Source organism: Pleurodeles waltl, chromosome 3_1, assembly GCF_031143425.1.
Source record: "Pleurodeles waltl isolate 20211129_DDA chromosome 3_1, aPleWal1.hap1.20221129, whole genome shotgun sequence".
NCBI lineage: Eukaryota > Metazoa > Chordata > Amphibia > Caudata > Salamandridae > Pleurodeles > Pleurodeles waltl.
The window spans coordinates 1,477,307,795-1,477,324,154 of record NC_090440.1 but is presented as its reverse complement, the minus strand read 5'-3'; the positions used below and the strand labels follow the sequence as shown (position 1 = coordinate 1,477,324,154).

Here is a 16,360-nt window from a genome sequence, read left to right as displayed (position 1 = left end):
AACAAACTGCAGCAATCTCGGCATTATGGTACTTTATTAACACTTATTTTACAGCTATTGGTAAAAATAAAACATTGTAATTTAGGCTAGGAGCAAAAATTATAGGAGCTAAAGAATATGGCTTCCGAAAATGATCATCTGATTGAAGAGATTAATTAATTTCATAACGAGTTGCATGGACTGCAGTAGAAAAAACTTCTTAGCGTACGTTGGGGACACACCTCTGTTTTCATTTGGGCAGCAGAACCTTGTCCTCATTTCTCCCTATATATAGATCTAGTCAGGGATTTCTTTGTATTTTGAAGCAAACACCACCATTTCCATACAAACCTCCAGCTCAATTTAAGGACACATTTCCATCTGTGTTCAAGGTGGAACGTTTGATGTTTGGCCTTTTCTACCAGGAAAATAATTTTGGTCCCATTTCCAAGAGGGTCCAAGCAACGTTTCCCATGTTATCTCAGTGATCCATTTGGAATCGAGGTTTCTTTTGGATGGTGATAAGATGTCTTTCCCAAGGCAGCAATTATTCGAGTCTCAACGGCAGACAGAGTCCCGAGTTGCTACTCCAACCTGTTCATGGTGTGAAAACCATCAGGGCTTTTTTCTCAAATTCTAAATCTGAAGAAGACAAACGGATCTCTACCCCACCAAATTTCAAGATGGTTACACTTCAGGCACTTCTGGAAATCTTGCATTAGGTTTCCCGGGGATAGGTAGTGCTCTCAGTGGACCTATAAGATGCATGTTCAAATCCATCCAGCTTCCAAATGTCCTTCTGGTTCTCTGTCATGGGTTGGCACTTCCAGCTCTGTGTCTTTCTCTCAGTTGGGGGCAACAGCATAACACCAGTGAACTCTAAGAACATGCTCGACAGATATAAGATAATACAAATGTTGATCTATATGTGGGTAGTGCATGTGTGTCCATTGCTGGCACCATGACACCAACATGGTATGGATGAAAATGCGTCTAGGAACATCCATCACTTTACATGTTACAAGATCAGAAGAACGTATCCTGAATCTAATATTTAATTGTCACCATTAGACAAGAGGATCATTCGCCATTTCTCTTAGGTACATGTCAATGGGATTCAGCATTGTCTGCTACAAATTTGGCTGGACATTAAGGTAAGTGCTGAGACCACAGTGTCTATGGCTCGATCTGATACAAGACACAACCAGGAACTATTGATTCAGTCATGTTAAAATCATTAAATATAAAATATGTTTTCTCAAATGCACTTCCTGTAAATGAGAGGATTCTGTATGCCAAATTCATTTTTAGTATATTGCACTCTTGCAGGACTCCATCGTGGGATGTTTGCAGCAACAGGCTTTTACAATCCTGTCAGAATTCAATAACATTATAATAAAGTTTCAAAATAAATATTTATATTTAACTTGGGCATGAATATAATAGTATCAATTTCTGGCAGAACATTTAAAACATGTTTCTGCATCATTTGATCACAGGAACTATATTAAAACGAGCTTAATAAACTCAATCACATTTTATTTTCTAACAATATGTTGTTGTAAATAATCGTTTTTGATTATTACTTTATGAAAGCAATTCATTCGTTGAATTTAAACCTAAACGTGAATAATCTATAAAGCAGCGGAGCTTGGCAAAATGTTTATGCTATATAAAGCTCTAAATTTCTAAAAATCTGAATCGTGTTTATCATATTAGCTGATTCAAGCAGTCTATATTGTCTTAAATATCCAATTGCTTATTGTCGGCTGCTTCATATTCAATTCATGATGAAGAGCATACATTTGATTTATGAGTTCTAAAACTCACAAGAGGAATGCTTCGTTATTGTGCAGCCATGTGTAAGCTTAAGCACATAATCAATGTCGCTGTAATGCTTATCTATCTACTAAGAACACCATCCTGTATTATCCAAAAGATCGTGTACCTTGAAAATAAAATCACGCTTTATGTCGAAATATATGACTTTGGTTCTTTTCCCATAAAGTTAGACATCATGGCGCCTATATCCTTTATTCCTTTCCCCTCATCAAGCAACAACGTTTTTGATTCCGAAGAACATTAAATTTCCTCCCCAAAATCACATTCCATTCCACACTACAGCAAATTTTCTTTCGTTGCAGAGATCACATAGATTTCCTAAAGCAGCATAACACATACAATATGGCATATTCAAGACACCTGACATTGTAACGCACATTCTACCCACAATGTTTGAACTGCTGTAAGAACGCCCTCTATGCAACACTATACTTAATCACTGTGCCTTTTTCTCTCCCAGTTGGACTACGAGAACTCCCTTCATATAGCCTCCCTCCAAACATGTCATCAAAAGGCTCCAGGTTGTCTAAAATGTGGCAGCTAGGATCCTACAGGAATTTTATTAATTTGCATCAGCAAACAAGGCCCTGGTGTTCCTGCACTGGCTTCCCATTGAGGAAAGAATACAATTTAAAACTCTATGGCCCATATTTACCGAAAGTTAGTGTCGCCTTAGCGTCATTTTTTTTTACGCTTAATCTGGGCTAACTTAACTCCATTTTTATATTTTGATGCTATACTCATCTAGCATCAAAATATCTATTTTCAGGAAGTGCCAACCCACCTTGTGTCAAATTGCGACAATGATATGCAAGGTAGGCGTTCCCTTCCTAAAAATGATGCTAGCCCCCCAGCGCCATATTATCTCCCGACGCTAAAACAACCCACACTAATGAGGTGGACCTAAAGAATGATGCTAAGGCTGACTAGCAACACATTTTAATTCCTGGCCAGACCAGGCGTTAAAGTGCTGCTAGGCACATTTCCTTTGGGAAACACCATGGAGTCCAACATGGTGACACATGGAGGCCCACCCCAACCCCCAGAATCACCACCACCCACACCACAGGGACACTACAGGAGGAGGGAGCCCATCCCAGCTAAGTATGTGTGCTTGTCTCTTGTGTACAACTGGGGGCCTCCTACATGGGGCCCCGTGGCAGGGCTGGCACTAGTTTTGTTGCGGTTGTCCTGGGGACACTGGTCCCCTGTGGTTGACATTGGGCTTGTGGTATTGTCTCCTGTATATACTAAGACAGGTGTCATTTTTTGGCTGCTTGTGCGACCAAAAGTGACGCTAGGCTGACTAGTTGCATAACTTTTGCAGCTAATTAGCATCATTTTTGGCCCACTAGCACCATTTTCCCTAACGCCATTCATCACTTGCTAGCGTCCTTTTTTAGACGCTAACCATTCATTAGTGCCATCGTGCATATTTTTTTTAGTATATCGCATGGATGGAGCTAGGGAATGGCATTAGCTTGTGGTGAAATTTTTGATGCACAACTGCGCTAGCTCAGTTGTGCATAATGTTTCATAAATATGGGTCTATGTCTGGCACATAGAGGGCTTAACCCCAAAGAACCCTCTAGGATCATGGCACTCATGTCCCCCTAGGCCCCCATCTGCTACAGGTTGACTCCTGAAGGTGTTCACAATTCCCAAGGCCAGATGGGATGGCAGGTCCTTTTCATATCCCAATCCCAAATTCTGGAACACTCTGCCCTTAGAATTGAGTCCCATATTTATATTTTTTTACGCAAACCAGTGGCGGCGCAGGTTTGCGTAAATTTTTTTACCGCCGGCTAACGCCATTTCTATGCGCCATGTGGGCTCCATATTTAAGAAATTATGTTAGCCGGCGCTGCGGACTGGTCAGAGTAAATAAAAAATGACTCAAACCAGGCAGCGCTGGCGTAGGGGAAAATGGGGGTTGTGCATCAAAAAATAGTGCAAGTCAGGTTTGAGGCAGAAATCATGCCTCAAACCGGACTTGCGCCATTTTTTGACGCACAACCCCCATTGAAATGACTCCTGTCTTAGCAAAGACAGGAGTCATGCCCCCTTGCCCAATGGCCATGCCCAGGGGACTTCTGTCCCCTGGGCATGGTCATTGGGTGCAGTGACATGTAGGGGGGTCCAAATTAGGCCCCCCTATGCCATTTAAAAAAAAAAAAGTAAATACTTACCTCAACTTACCTGTACTTACCCGGGATGGGTCCCCCCCATCCATGGGTGTCCTCAAGTGGTGTGCGAGGGTGGCAGGGGGTGTCCCTGGATGCAGAGAAGGGCACCTCTGGACTCCTTCCATGGTCAGAGACCATGGAAGTGAGCCCACAGGTCCCTTAACACCTGCCCTCACCCCAGGCATTAAAAAACGGCGCACATCAAGCTGTGCAACATTTTTTAAGGCCCGTCCCCTCCTGTGCATCAAAATGACGCAGGAGTATAAATAAGGAGCACAGGTCTTAAAGTCATTTTTTGGGCGGGAACGCCTACCTTCCATGTCATTAACGCAAGGCAGTTTACCGCATCAAAAAAATGACGCACACTGAGGAATTTTGACGTCCGCGGGCGTCAAAGTTTAATTATGGTGCACGGTTTGCGCCGAATGTGCGTCAAAGTGTTTGACACACATTCAGCACAAACAGAGTATAAATATGCCCCTAAGTTGACTAGACAACGAGCCTCGTTTCAGGAAAATGCTTAAGTCATGGCTCTACCCCCAAGTAAGCCCTTCCACTACCCAGGCCTTGTTTCAGAGCAACGCTGTGTTTCAGCCAGCACTGGGAAACCTTCAGAGCCACGCTCTTTAGAACTCCACATAGTATAGCATTGCATAGGAGTGCTGCAGCATCTTTACACTAAAGCCAATTAATCTTGAAAAAACACTGTTCATTGGAACTAATTGTAATTGTCTATTGGTAAGGAGTTCTGGAGTCCCTTTTTAGAAATTAGGATTTTATGTCTTTTGTCATGGACATCTGTCCTGAACTAGGAGATTGCCTCACTGAGAATAGTTTCACCACACCGTCCTGAGGCACCCTTGCTCCTCCACCAATCCTTGTTGTTTTTTTCTATGGAGTGAACAGGATGTGAGTGGGCTTGTAATAGCTTTGAACAATGAACAAGGGCATTCCAGCTCGCAGGATATGAACTAGGAATCATTTATTATTTTGCCCTGTCCGGTCCAATGGATTCAGCTGCATGGGTACTACACACATATGCATGGGTTTTCAGCATTTGGGAAACCCTAAATGATTAGGAATTTATGGATTTTTTTGTTTTATTTGTGATCCACACTCTTTGCAAAAAGGGAGGCTTTGATGATGTCCAATATTAAATCACAAATCACTAACGGGTCTGAGTTACAAAAGAAAGTTTAAAATTTGTTACCACCTGGGTGTTTTTGGAGCAGATGTCGAACTTTCAGGATATTCACAAAGAGTACCATGAGTACTTACAGGCATTATTATTAGCATAAATGTAGCAAGCTTTTACTTTTAAATTACCAACGTGACACATCAGTGCATTTATTTGTTCCTCTGAAGGTGAAATATTCCCCCTCCCCTTGAAGAAACACCTTTCCAAATAATCAACCAGCGCTGGTGTGCTCCCACATTGTTTTCTCTTACTAATAAAATATAGTTACAGAAGAGCCCTTGACAAGAGAGCAAAAGGTTTAATTTTAGGGTGGGAAGTTTCTTAAATAGTTGGTGAATATCCAGATACCAGTGATTTGTTAGTTGTTTCTTCCTTTTGTAGGTTTACTTATATTGAAAACCCCACAGACTGCCAATGTGGAAGATGTCATCAAAAGTAGAGTTACATTATACTGATCCTTCTGCATTTTGTTTGTGTTAGTAATATCATCTACAAGTGTAAATCTCCATCAAGCGAATAATAAACTTGAATCTGCACTCCAAAGGCATGTTATTTGAACAACTAAGTTTTAACTTAACTGTGCAAATAGCTACAAGAATCTGTGCTTTTTTAGCCAATTCTATATGAAGAACATGAAGGAAGAAATAGACAAATTACTAAGATTCCACATAGTCCTCTAAACCAAGCAGGGACAGTGAGGTTTTACTAAAAATGTGGTTGTAATGAAATGTCTTTCAGTAACAGTTTTCCGCACTCAACCTTCAACTGTGAAGTATGTGTTCGGTACTTTGACATACCTATAGTACAGAAGTTCCATCATGATAGTTGAGAGACTAGAAGGCAAATGCCTCTACTTTTGCATTGTTAATACTACCACAAAGGTAATATTATGTTGAGTTAAGTAGTGCAATAAATGGATGGTTAGTATTCACCATGAAAATAATTTATTTCCTATACAAAGATTATAGCCTTGTCCTGTGTAGCAGTTATGGATACATCCACGTGACTTATGCCCCCTACTGGCCTACCACTAAACAGATGGACAAGACACATTCACCAGCAATGTTTTTTTATTTCTGATGTCTTGGAAGTTATAGACTTGTAGAAAAGAGAAGAAATGCAAATGCAGTGGCTATACCCGCTGCATGCTGAAGTGTGAGGATGTCAACTAGAACCTGCCTATTTCTTGTGCAGGATGAGTGTCTGAAAAAGTTTTTAGGATTCCTTCTGCCATTGAGATCTGATGTTGAAATCTGCGAGTTGGTCTCCCTGCCTGGAATTCCAGATATTCCTTGTAGGACCTGTACCTCTCTGCATGGCCACTCCAGATATTTGCTTTCCTTTGCTGAGCCTATTATTGTAGGCTGTTAGGCCTGTGCACTTTACTTCTGTGGTAAAGTGTTTGGTCTCCATTGAAAACATGGTTGCATTGGCCTACACCTAGTACACTTAATTGACTTGTAAGTTCCTAGTAAATTGTACAACATTTGATTGACTTGTAAGTTCCTAGTCAATGGTACTACATTGTAAGGCCTGACAGCCTTAGGGTGGTCACCCACATCTTTTTGCCTGCCTACCTCCACTTTTTAACACTGTTTTTGCTGGTCTTAGGACTCCGTGTACTTTACCACTGATAAGCAGTGCTAAAGTGCATATGCTCTCTCCCTTAAAACATGGTGACATTGGCTCATACTCAATTGGCATATTTAATTTACTCATAAGTACCTAGTAAAGTGCACTGTGTGTGCCCAGGGCCTGTAAGTTAAATGCTGCTAGGGGCCTGCAGCACTGATTGTGCCACCCACATAAGTAGCCCCTTAACTATGTCCAACCACTGGACCGCCAATGCGATGAAGGGAGGTCGCTGCCAAGCTGACGGCCTTCCCACCGCTGTATTATGATTTCCCCGCTGGGCAGCTGGACACAGTGCAGGGGCCTTGGCTTTGGCTCTCAGAGAGAGCTGAGGCAAATGCTGCTGCACTGTGTGCACCGCCAAGACACTTGGAATGCTCACTGCCTGCCATGGTAGACAGTGCAAATTCTGAGTGTGTTGCCATGGGCATGGGCAATGCAGGGTTCCCCATTTGGCCCCATTCCTGCCTTTCCGCCGGCCTTTCCATGGTGTGGTCTCTAGCATGGAAATGCTGGCAGAAAGGCAAGTTGCAATCAGCACGGCGGTGCCGTACTCAGCACTTCAGTGGTTGACCACGACTTGCACTGCTGCGGTGTCAGGATCCATGATCCTGGTGGTGGTGTGCTCGCGGTCCGACCACGTGCATCGTAATGTGGCAGTCGGACCGCCAAGGTTGCGGCGGTCAGACTGCTTCCACGAGTACATATCAGGGGTGTTCTACAAATAATAGAATGATTTATAATGTCAACTCTTTAATTTTTCTGATAATAATAACTTATGGCCTAGGATCGGAGAAGTTTGATAAAAAGATGTCACTTGTATTTGACACAAATCATCTTGCCCAATTCACTAACTGTAATTCTACATCATCCACTTCAAGGTCTAATTGCAACCGATATAGCATTTTAATTTTAGATCCACCAGAAATTATCAAAGATTGAATAACTACGACCTTTGCTAGTGAGATCTCACTCTTTTCAAGCTTAAAAAATAAATCTCTGATTTGGATTTACTTAAACTGACTGTGATTGGGCTGTTCAAATCTCTCCTATAGGTCCAAGGAGGAGCATATTTTAATAGAAACAAAAATATCCCCAATTTTCCAGATTCCTCTGTGTTGCCACGTTTCAGGATACTTACCCTAAAACTATCAGGAAACAACAGGAAATAGAGGGCAATGCCAAAGCGGAGTATAGTAGCTATACCCCATTAATGAAAATGTAGCCCTGTATCTACTCCACATTTTATAAGCAGCACTGATTGGTTTAAAACTCACTTTTTAAAACAGCTTGGGTCCAACATCTTTCAAAAGTTACCTCTAGCTTCTTTTTCCGGAGTTAATTCTCATACGGTTTTTGTCCTTTCTAACTCAAATTCCTGTCCTGTGATAATGATAACCATAACATTTAGAATTGCTGCATAGGAATAATATTTAAAAATTGAGAGTGCTCCACAACTTCTTTCTATGGTAGTCCCAGACGTTTTAGGGCTCCTCTTATACTCCCAGATGCAACTATTCATCTAGAACCTAGCAGCTTAAGCAGCTCAAACTTAACTCTAAGGAGATGGTGCTAAAAAGGTAAATGATCCTCGGCAAGATAACCATTTTAATTATGTTATACTGCCCTATAATTGTTAAGTGCAAATTGTGCATACTTTTCAAGTCATATTACTAATTGTGGCCAGTATATTAACCCCCAAATATGTAGCGTTGTCTGTCTTTCTATGTTCTTGAAGCTGGGCATTCTCATTACCCACTATTATTGTCTTATCACAGTTCAAGTTATACTCCAAGACTTCTCAGAAACTAGCAGTTTCAATCTCTACTTCAGAGTCTGTGGTGACAACTTCAATATGTTTGGCATATGCCAATATTTCAGGAGCTAAGCCATTAACTATTGAAGGACAATTAGCCTTGTTACTTCATAATGGTTTCAAGAAAGGATCACTATATACAGCATATAAAAGGGGACGACATAGGCATCCCTGCCTTGTACCGCTAGATATAAAAATACTGTTTGACTCTAATTCCATAGTCCAAAGTTTAGCTAGACTTTTTTTTTATATAATATCTGTATGGCAGTCTTAAAACAGGATTCAACCCCCATTCTATCAATGACTTTCCAAATATACACCCAAGTAAGACAAGCTGCATCACGCAGGATGATTGCCAAAAAGGAACACTGCACCTTAGCTATAGCAAACAGTGTTGTTATTTGTCTTATTTGGTCCATAGTGCCCGTGCCTAGGATCCATAGATGCTGCTATAGTGATACCAATTTGGCAGTAGTCTTGCTCAAATGCTTCACTTATTTTTTAATGCATTTTAGCATCACTATTTATTAACAACATTGGTCGATATGAAACTGGGTTTAAGAGAGACTTCCACTTCTTAACAAAGACTATGATATTTGTAGTAGCCCAAGAATCTGGTAAAGAGACTCCTGTTAGACCTGACAGCCTTTGGGTGATCTCCCCCAATGTTATGCCTGCCTCCCTCCATTTTTCTGATCTTGTTTTTGCTGGTTTTAGGATTCTGCACACTTTACCACTACTGACCAGTGCTAAAGTGCTTGTGCTCTCTCCCTTTAGCATGGTAATATTGGCTCCTATCCAATTTGCAGATTTAATTTACCTGTAAGTCCCCAGTAAAGTGGACTACATGTGTCCAGAGCCTGTATATTAAATGCTACTAGTAGGCCTGCAGCACTGGTTGTACCACCCACAGAAGTAGTGCCTTAACCATGTCTCAGGCCTGCCATTGCAAGGCCTGTGTTTTCTGTTTTACTGCCACCTCAACTTGCCATTTAAAACCCTTTGTCAAGCCCCAAACTCCCCTTTTAACACATATAAGTCACCCCTAAGGTAGGTGAGATGTGACCATAGGACAGGGTGCAGTGTATTTAAAAGGCAGTACTTTACTTTTAAGTTTTACACATCCTAGTAGTGAAAAACTCCCCAAGTTGTTTCTCACTACTGTGAAGCCTGCTCCTGATTAGCCAACAATGGTAATGTGTTCAAATACTTTTAAGCTGTAATTCTTCATCAGAAAGGAGTAGATACAGCATGTTTCATATCTTTGGAATGGTAGTGATAAATCCTCTTTACTGGTAAAGTCAGATTTACCATTACAATTTTAGAAATGCCAGTTTTAGAAAAGATGCAAAAAGAACAGATGATGGACGGAATTCTGAACAATGCACACATTCACCCCCAGTCACAAAGATCTGGGTTTACTTCATTGTTTTTTTGCTCACCACGCTACTCTAGTTTGGACACAGCCATATGCAAATCACCCTTGACCCTGTTCCCCATGGGAACAGTTCAGCCCGACCTACCAAGCCAGGTCCTCCCTGGACTGAAAACAAGCATCCTTGGACCGGTTTCAGGGCATCACCCTTCATCAGCCAGTCTAGCTAGAATCCAGTGGTACAATGAGCAGGTGACCCACGTCTGGGCCTACCCTTCCCACTCAGGGCGACAAATGCAAAAAGAACAGATGATGGACGGAAAGCTGAACAATACAGACATTCACCCCATTCACAAAGATCTGGGTTGAATCTGTCATTTTTTTGGTCATCACACCACCCCAGTTTGGACACAGCCATACGGAAATCAGTCTTGACCCTGTTAACCATGGGAACAGTCCAATCCGAACTGTCAAGCCAGGTTCTCCCTGAACCAGAAACAAGCATCCTAGGACCCATTTCGGGGTATCACCCTTCATCAGCCAGGCTAGCTTGTATCCAGTGGTATCGTGAGCATGGTACCCACGTCTGGGCATACCATTCCCACTTAGGGCGCCAAATATAAAAAGAACAGATGATGGACATAATGCTCAACAATGCGAGCATTGACCTCAAATCGACATGCCACAGTCGTTATCGGCCATTTCCCCCGATCAATTTCGACAAGTTTGACATGCTAAAAGTGATATATGAGTGGCGGTCGTGATCACAGGCTGTAATTACCGGACGCGGAAACTCAGACCCAGGTGTAATTTTAACTACTGAACACATGTTTGCTTGCGCAGGGGCCATTTTAATTACCAGATCGCCAGTAGTCAAGGCCTTTGTCTCAAGGATACTTTTTCAATACAGTTTAAGCAGATCTACTGCGGAGGCTTTTGATTCAGCAGTTACTACTCATTCGCCCATAGTGAATTGAGAAAAACACAGAATTGTTGTATTTATAAGTAAACACTGTCACAATAAAGAAACCAAGAAGCATTTTTTTGTACATCCAGGCCTTCAAATTACAAATATTTTAATCTAAAATAAATATGCATCTTTGACCTCTGTTAACTTGGAACACTGGATGTTTATATGATTACAAAATATATTCTATATGTCTAAAGAAGCTCACAGAATTATACCTAACTCTGCTGGTATTTACTGTCCATTAATACAAAAAATACATAATTAGCATTCCTCGTGCCTCTTTTTAAAATAATTTCATCCACCTCAAAGAGCAAAAAGAAATTATATTGATCAATGAATTGTGTTTTAACCATGCAATCTGGCGAAAAACTCAAAATTTAATTGGATACTTTAAACGAACATTTTTTCTTTCACTTTTTCAATTAATTTTCTTCGCCAATTTTGTTGCAGAAGCAAGATGTTAAAATAATTAGTTTTTTCAGTTTATGTTAATAAGAATATTTTGATTGCACACATCGTGTATGATTAGTTGCACTTTTTAATAGGGATGTGCAGAATGAAAAAATCCCTTTAAGAAAGAGAATAATTATCGTCAAAGACAGATATATTTCAGAATGGTGAAGAGGGAAGCATGATTTATTCAGTGACAGATTGAAGAATTAATTTAGGCAGTCATACTCATTAATCACTGTGATTGTAATCGTGGGTTTTCACAGTATATCGATTCGTGAAGGATAGTGTAAGGCTACTTAAGCAATTGATATGCTTATTCAGGCAACGTCGACTCAATTGTTGATCATTTGAAGAATTAAACTAGCCGAGCAATATCAATTTGCCAGAAGAAACGCTGAGAATGGCAATAGGTCTGACTTATATCCTAAAGTGCTCCTTCACTCACAGGTGAGCTGAGCCATTCAGTATATGCCCTCTGTTTCTCATGCTTGCATTTATTAATCCATTCATCCCCCCACTGAATAATTCTTGCATTTACCTACTAAACCATCAACAATAAAACACACACTCAACTAGAATATGTAAAATAAATTGAAAAGAATGAAAGTTGAAAAAGGTGAACATGCCTCCCCAAAAATAGCAGGCGTATGATTGCAATAAAAAAGTTTAATTAACCATAGCAGCATTCTTCCATCTTACAACGGTGTGGTATTTAGTGGATTTTTATTTTTAAGTTCCAACATCACCATCGCCTTTAGGAGTATAATGTTGGCCACCTTGGTTAGGTAAAAAAAAGACATACTATAGAAAATGCCAAGTCAAAGATTTTCATCCGGGTTTGAAGCTGTGACACATAGAATACGGCAAGCACGTTGCCAAGTAGCATTGTCAGGAGCTGCGCTAAATAGCAAAAAATATTAAACGACAGGGAAGAAAATAAATTAAACCTGATTTATAAATAGAGAACCCTAAATGACTGGTCACCAACAATAACGCTGAAAAACAATTATTTTAAGGAGGATGTGCAGTGTGATCAGGCACAGTGCCACCACTCACAGGACAAGAGAGCCAATGGCTTGAAGGTGGTTGTCTCAGTGACCCATGTTTTATGGTTTCATGTATGAAATCCGAATGTGAATGGTACTCCAATAGACCAAAGGCAGAAAGGGTCTGAATCAAACCCTCTCTCTATATATATATGTATATGCCCATATACACATGTATGTATGTACATATTTTAATGAATGCTTTTCATTGCAAGAGCCTGGCAGGCAACTAAACATGCCAAACCCTCCTAAGACGGTATAACACAGTTCATAACAGTGACAATCTTCTACTTTGAAGATTCGTTGAAGGAGCTAATCAACATCAAAACCCATGACGACGAAGGGAATCTCTTAGAGTCCATATAACAAAATGTACATTTACAGGCTTGAAAAGGGTGGAATGCCTCTTCATCTTCATCCTTAAAGGCCTATCGACTTTAACATATGCTCTACATACCAGATAAGTTACTACCTTTGTTGTAACGTTTGATAATACACAGGTCACATATTTGGAATCTGACATAAATTTCCACAATAATCCAATAAGACCAACAGCTTTTAAAATTGGTTGTCACTATAATCAACAAGGGCCTGCTATATCGAACATAAGGTGTCCCACAAGGTAAACATCAGTCATGCAATTGTAAACGTATAACTATGTTTAAAGTTACAGTTCACAAAACAATATACAAGGAGTCTTGGTGGGGGCCTATAAGGATTTTAACAGCACAAATCTTCTGTCAGAGTGTGTCTGATGGGGTCACCAATGTCAGACGTTTTGTCTACAGTGGTAATATGTGAGAATCCATATAACAAAATACCTGTCTGCAGGGTTTAGCACACTGTGGCAATAATCAGCCCTTTATTTCATATTAAACAAGTTAGCCATTGCCATAGGTTTCCATAATGTAGGTGCAGGAATAATTATTTGTGGTGGACAAGTGTCTACCTCAAAGAATAAGACCACCCACTGCTTTACAGCAAACAAATTAAACTCAATGAACCTGTGCTCAAACCCTAAAAATGTGACACAAAGCAGTTATACCTAAACCAAAGGCAAAGTGTAAAGAATTTAAAAAGTGCACACACAGTAGGAAAAGTCACATAAAACACACTAAGGGACAGATTTGAAAAAGTGGTGCTGTAACCAGTGCAGCCCCACTTTTCTTGCTCCCCTTAGCACCTCCCTACCGCCACCATATGTGAACCATATTTAAAATACAGCGCACCATGGTGCAGGGTAGGGGAAATAGTTTTGAAATGTTTTATGCTATTGATGTACTGTTCAGGGTTAGAGCCACAATTTTTTAACCCTGAACACTACATAGGGGCCCATTGTAACCAATGGTGTACCCCATTTTAACGCCTGCTCTCAGCAGGTGTTAAAAGTGGCTGCAACAAATGACGCAATGGAATCTCTTAGATTCCACTGCACCATTTGTGCGGTTACCCTAACGAGGGGATGCCCCATATGGATACATTTTGCATAGCGCATGCATAATGTGGCACAAAGGGTTACAAGGTGGCGCAATGCATGCATTGCAAAACTTTGTAAATATGGCTTGCGTTTTTGCCATAATATCGCCACATTAGCATGAAAATAATTATGCTAATGTGGCGACATATGTCACAAGGGCTCTTAAATCTGCCCCTAAAAGTCGACAACCAAGTTTTGTTTTGGAATTTTTTATTTGTGAAATCAAAGTAGCATCTTATAAAACAGAGCAATAGAGCAAGCATATCTCTTTGAAACACATACATCAAAAAAATCCATAGGAATATATATCACCACAGGTAATCATATCAGTGTGGTCTAGACCTTGAGTAAATGTCAATCTGGGAAGGGCAGGTCCCGGTTGAGTGCTGAGTTTGGCCTAAGGGGGGTAATGTGAGGGTCACTGCTTGGAACAGTCTCCTGGAACATTAGGAAGACCCTTAGTTTGCTGATCTGTCAAGGGGGCTTTGCTAAACCTAGGAGCGTCGGGGATACCGTGGAGAGGAGGTAAAGATGCTGTAGAAAGGATGTGTTTGGTACGGGGCACGGTCAATCAGAGAGAGCTCTGGTCCCAGATCAGGAAGTGAGGGAGGGTGTATGTATGAGGTGGGTAAAGAGATAAAAGGGCGAAGAGGGTAGGGTGGTAGGAGGAGAAGGGAGGGGAAGAGAAAAGAACAGAAGAGTAGATGCAAGAAAGGAAAGTGAAAGAAGAGCAGGAGAAGAGGTATGAGAAGAAGAAGAGAGGAAAATGAGGAAGAAGAAGAAGTGGGAGAAAAAGAAGAAGAGGAAGAAGAAGAAGAAGAAGAAGAAGAAGAAGAAGAAGAAGAAGAAGAAGAAGAAAAAGAAGGAGAACGAATGATTACGACAACTGAAGGGGAGGGAGGAAGACAGGTGAGTGGTAGGGGGTAGGTGACCAGGGTTGTGAGAGACAGACGGGGAGAGGAGCGGTGGAGGGAGGTAAATAAATGGTAAATGAGTGCAGAGAATTAGTGAGTGCCACAGTAGGCCCCTGCGTAGTCTTGGTGTGAGTTGTGAGGCCATGTAAGCGGTAAAGGAGTTGTAGTCATATACTTAGCCGGGAAATATGGCAGTCAATCACCAGTGTTACAGAGGAAAGGGGCCCAGGTCTGAAGATATACCCCCATCCTGTCCTGTATGCTGTAAATAATTTTTTCGTTGGAGACTGTTTGGTACATTGCCAAGAGCCACTCGTCATAGATAGAGGGCGTTATTTCCCGCCAGTGTCTGAGGATGCAGCGTTTAGTTGTTGCCAGTGGTGTGTGTAAGAGGTGGAGTTGCAGGAGAAGGATGCCTTGGATGCCACCTGTGTCATGCAGGAGGAGCAGGGGTTGGGTGAGAGAGGGTGGGAGCGGCATAGCTTCCCACAATGTGTTCCCCACTCCCTCCCAGTAAGGTTGGATATTTTGACAGTCGTAGAGTATGTGAAGTAGGTCATAGTGTGAGTGGGGGCAATGCCAGCAGTTCACATGGGGCAGGAGTCCTGTAACCCTAAATTTCTGGGGCATGGCGTACCATTCATGTAGGGTTTTGAAAAGGCAGAATTTCATTCGGGCCTCCCTTGCTCCCCGGTCTCTTGTTTCTAATAGATCACTCCAGTCTTCCATCTCATATTCCACCTGTAAGCGTGCCTGCCATTTAGGTTTGAATAGGCCCGACGTGAATCCCTGGGAGGATCCCCAGATTACGAGATAATCGAACACTGGTTAGCGCTGGAGCATCCACTGATGGGCCACTATGCGGCGATGAAGGCAGTGCTGGAGCTGGAGGTGACGCCACGAGTGGTGTCCGGGTAGGCCTAACTCGTCCCGTAGGGCGGTAAACAACTTCAGATTTCCATTATCCAAGAGCTGATCAATATACAGGAGGCCCTTTGATCGCCACACCTCCCAGTCAACCATTTTTCCCCCAATCAACAAACCAGCATTACTCCAGAGGGGCACGTGAACATGAAGCAGGGGATCCACTCCTAGCAGACAGTGTGCCCATATCCAGGAGGTCAACATGACTTGTATCATGGAGTTGCTAGGCTGGGGCTTGGTGGCTTCTATGCTGTATAGCATACCGAGTTCTGGGAATGTTTTTGACTATGTGCGTTTAGTCTCTACCCATAGTGGTGGGTCAGGTATGCCCAGGAGCATAAAGGTAAGTTAGGAGAGGTGTAGTGCAAAAGCATAGTGTTCCACACATGGTAGTCCTAACCCACTGCATTCATGACGAGCTATAAGTTTAGCCTTTGATAACCGTTGACTCATTGATCCCCATACAAAGGCACGTATGCATTTATCCACCATCCTGAGCATAGGTAGAGGAACTTGTAGAGGTAACATCACAGGGACATATGTATATC

The 16,360-nt window shown here is 41.6% G+C and overlaps 1 protein-coding gene across 1 annotated transcript in view; it reads right to left on the bottom strand.

Moving 5' to 3' along the window:
• The window catches only part of THSD7B (thrombospondin type 1 domain containing 7B), a 2,268,639-nt gene that overhangs the window by 1,518,632 nt on the left and 733,647 nt on the right, over nt 1-16,360 (bottom strand). The window lies entirely within an intron of this gene.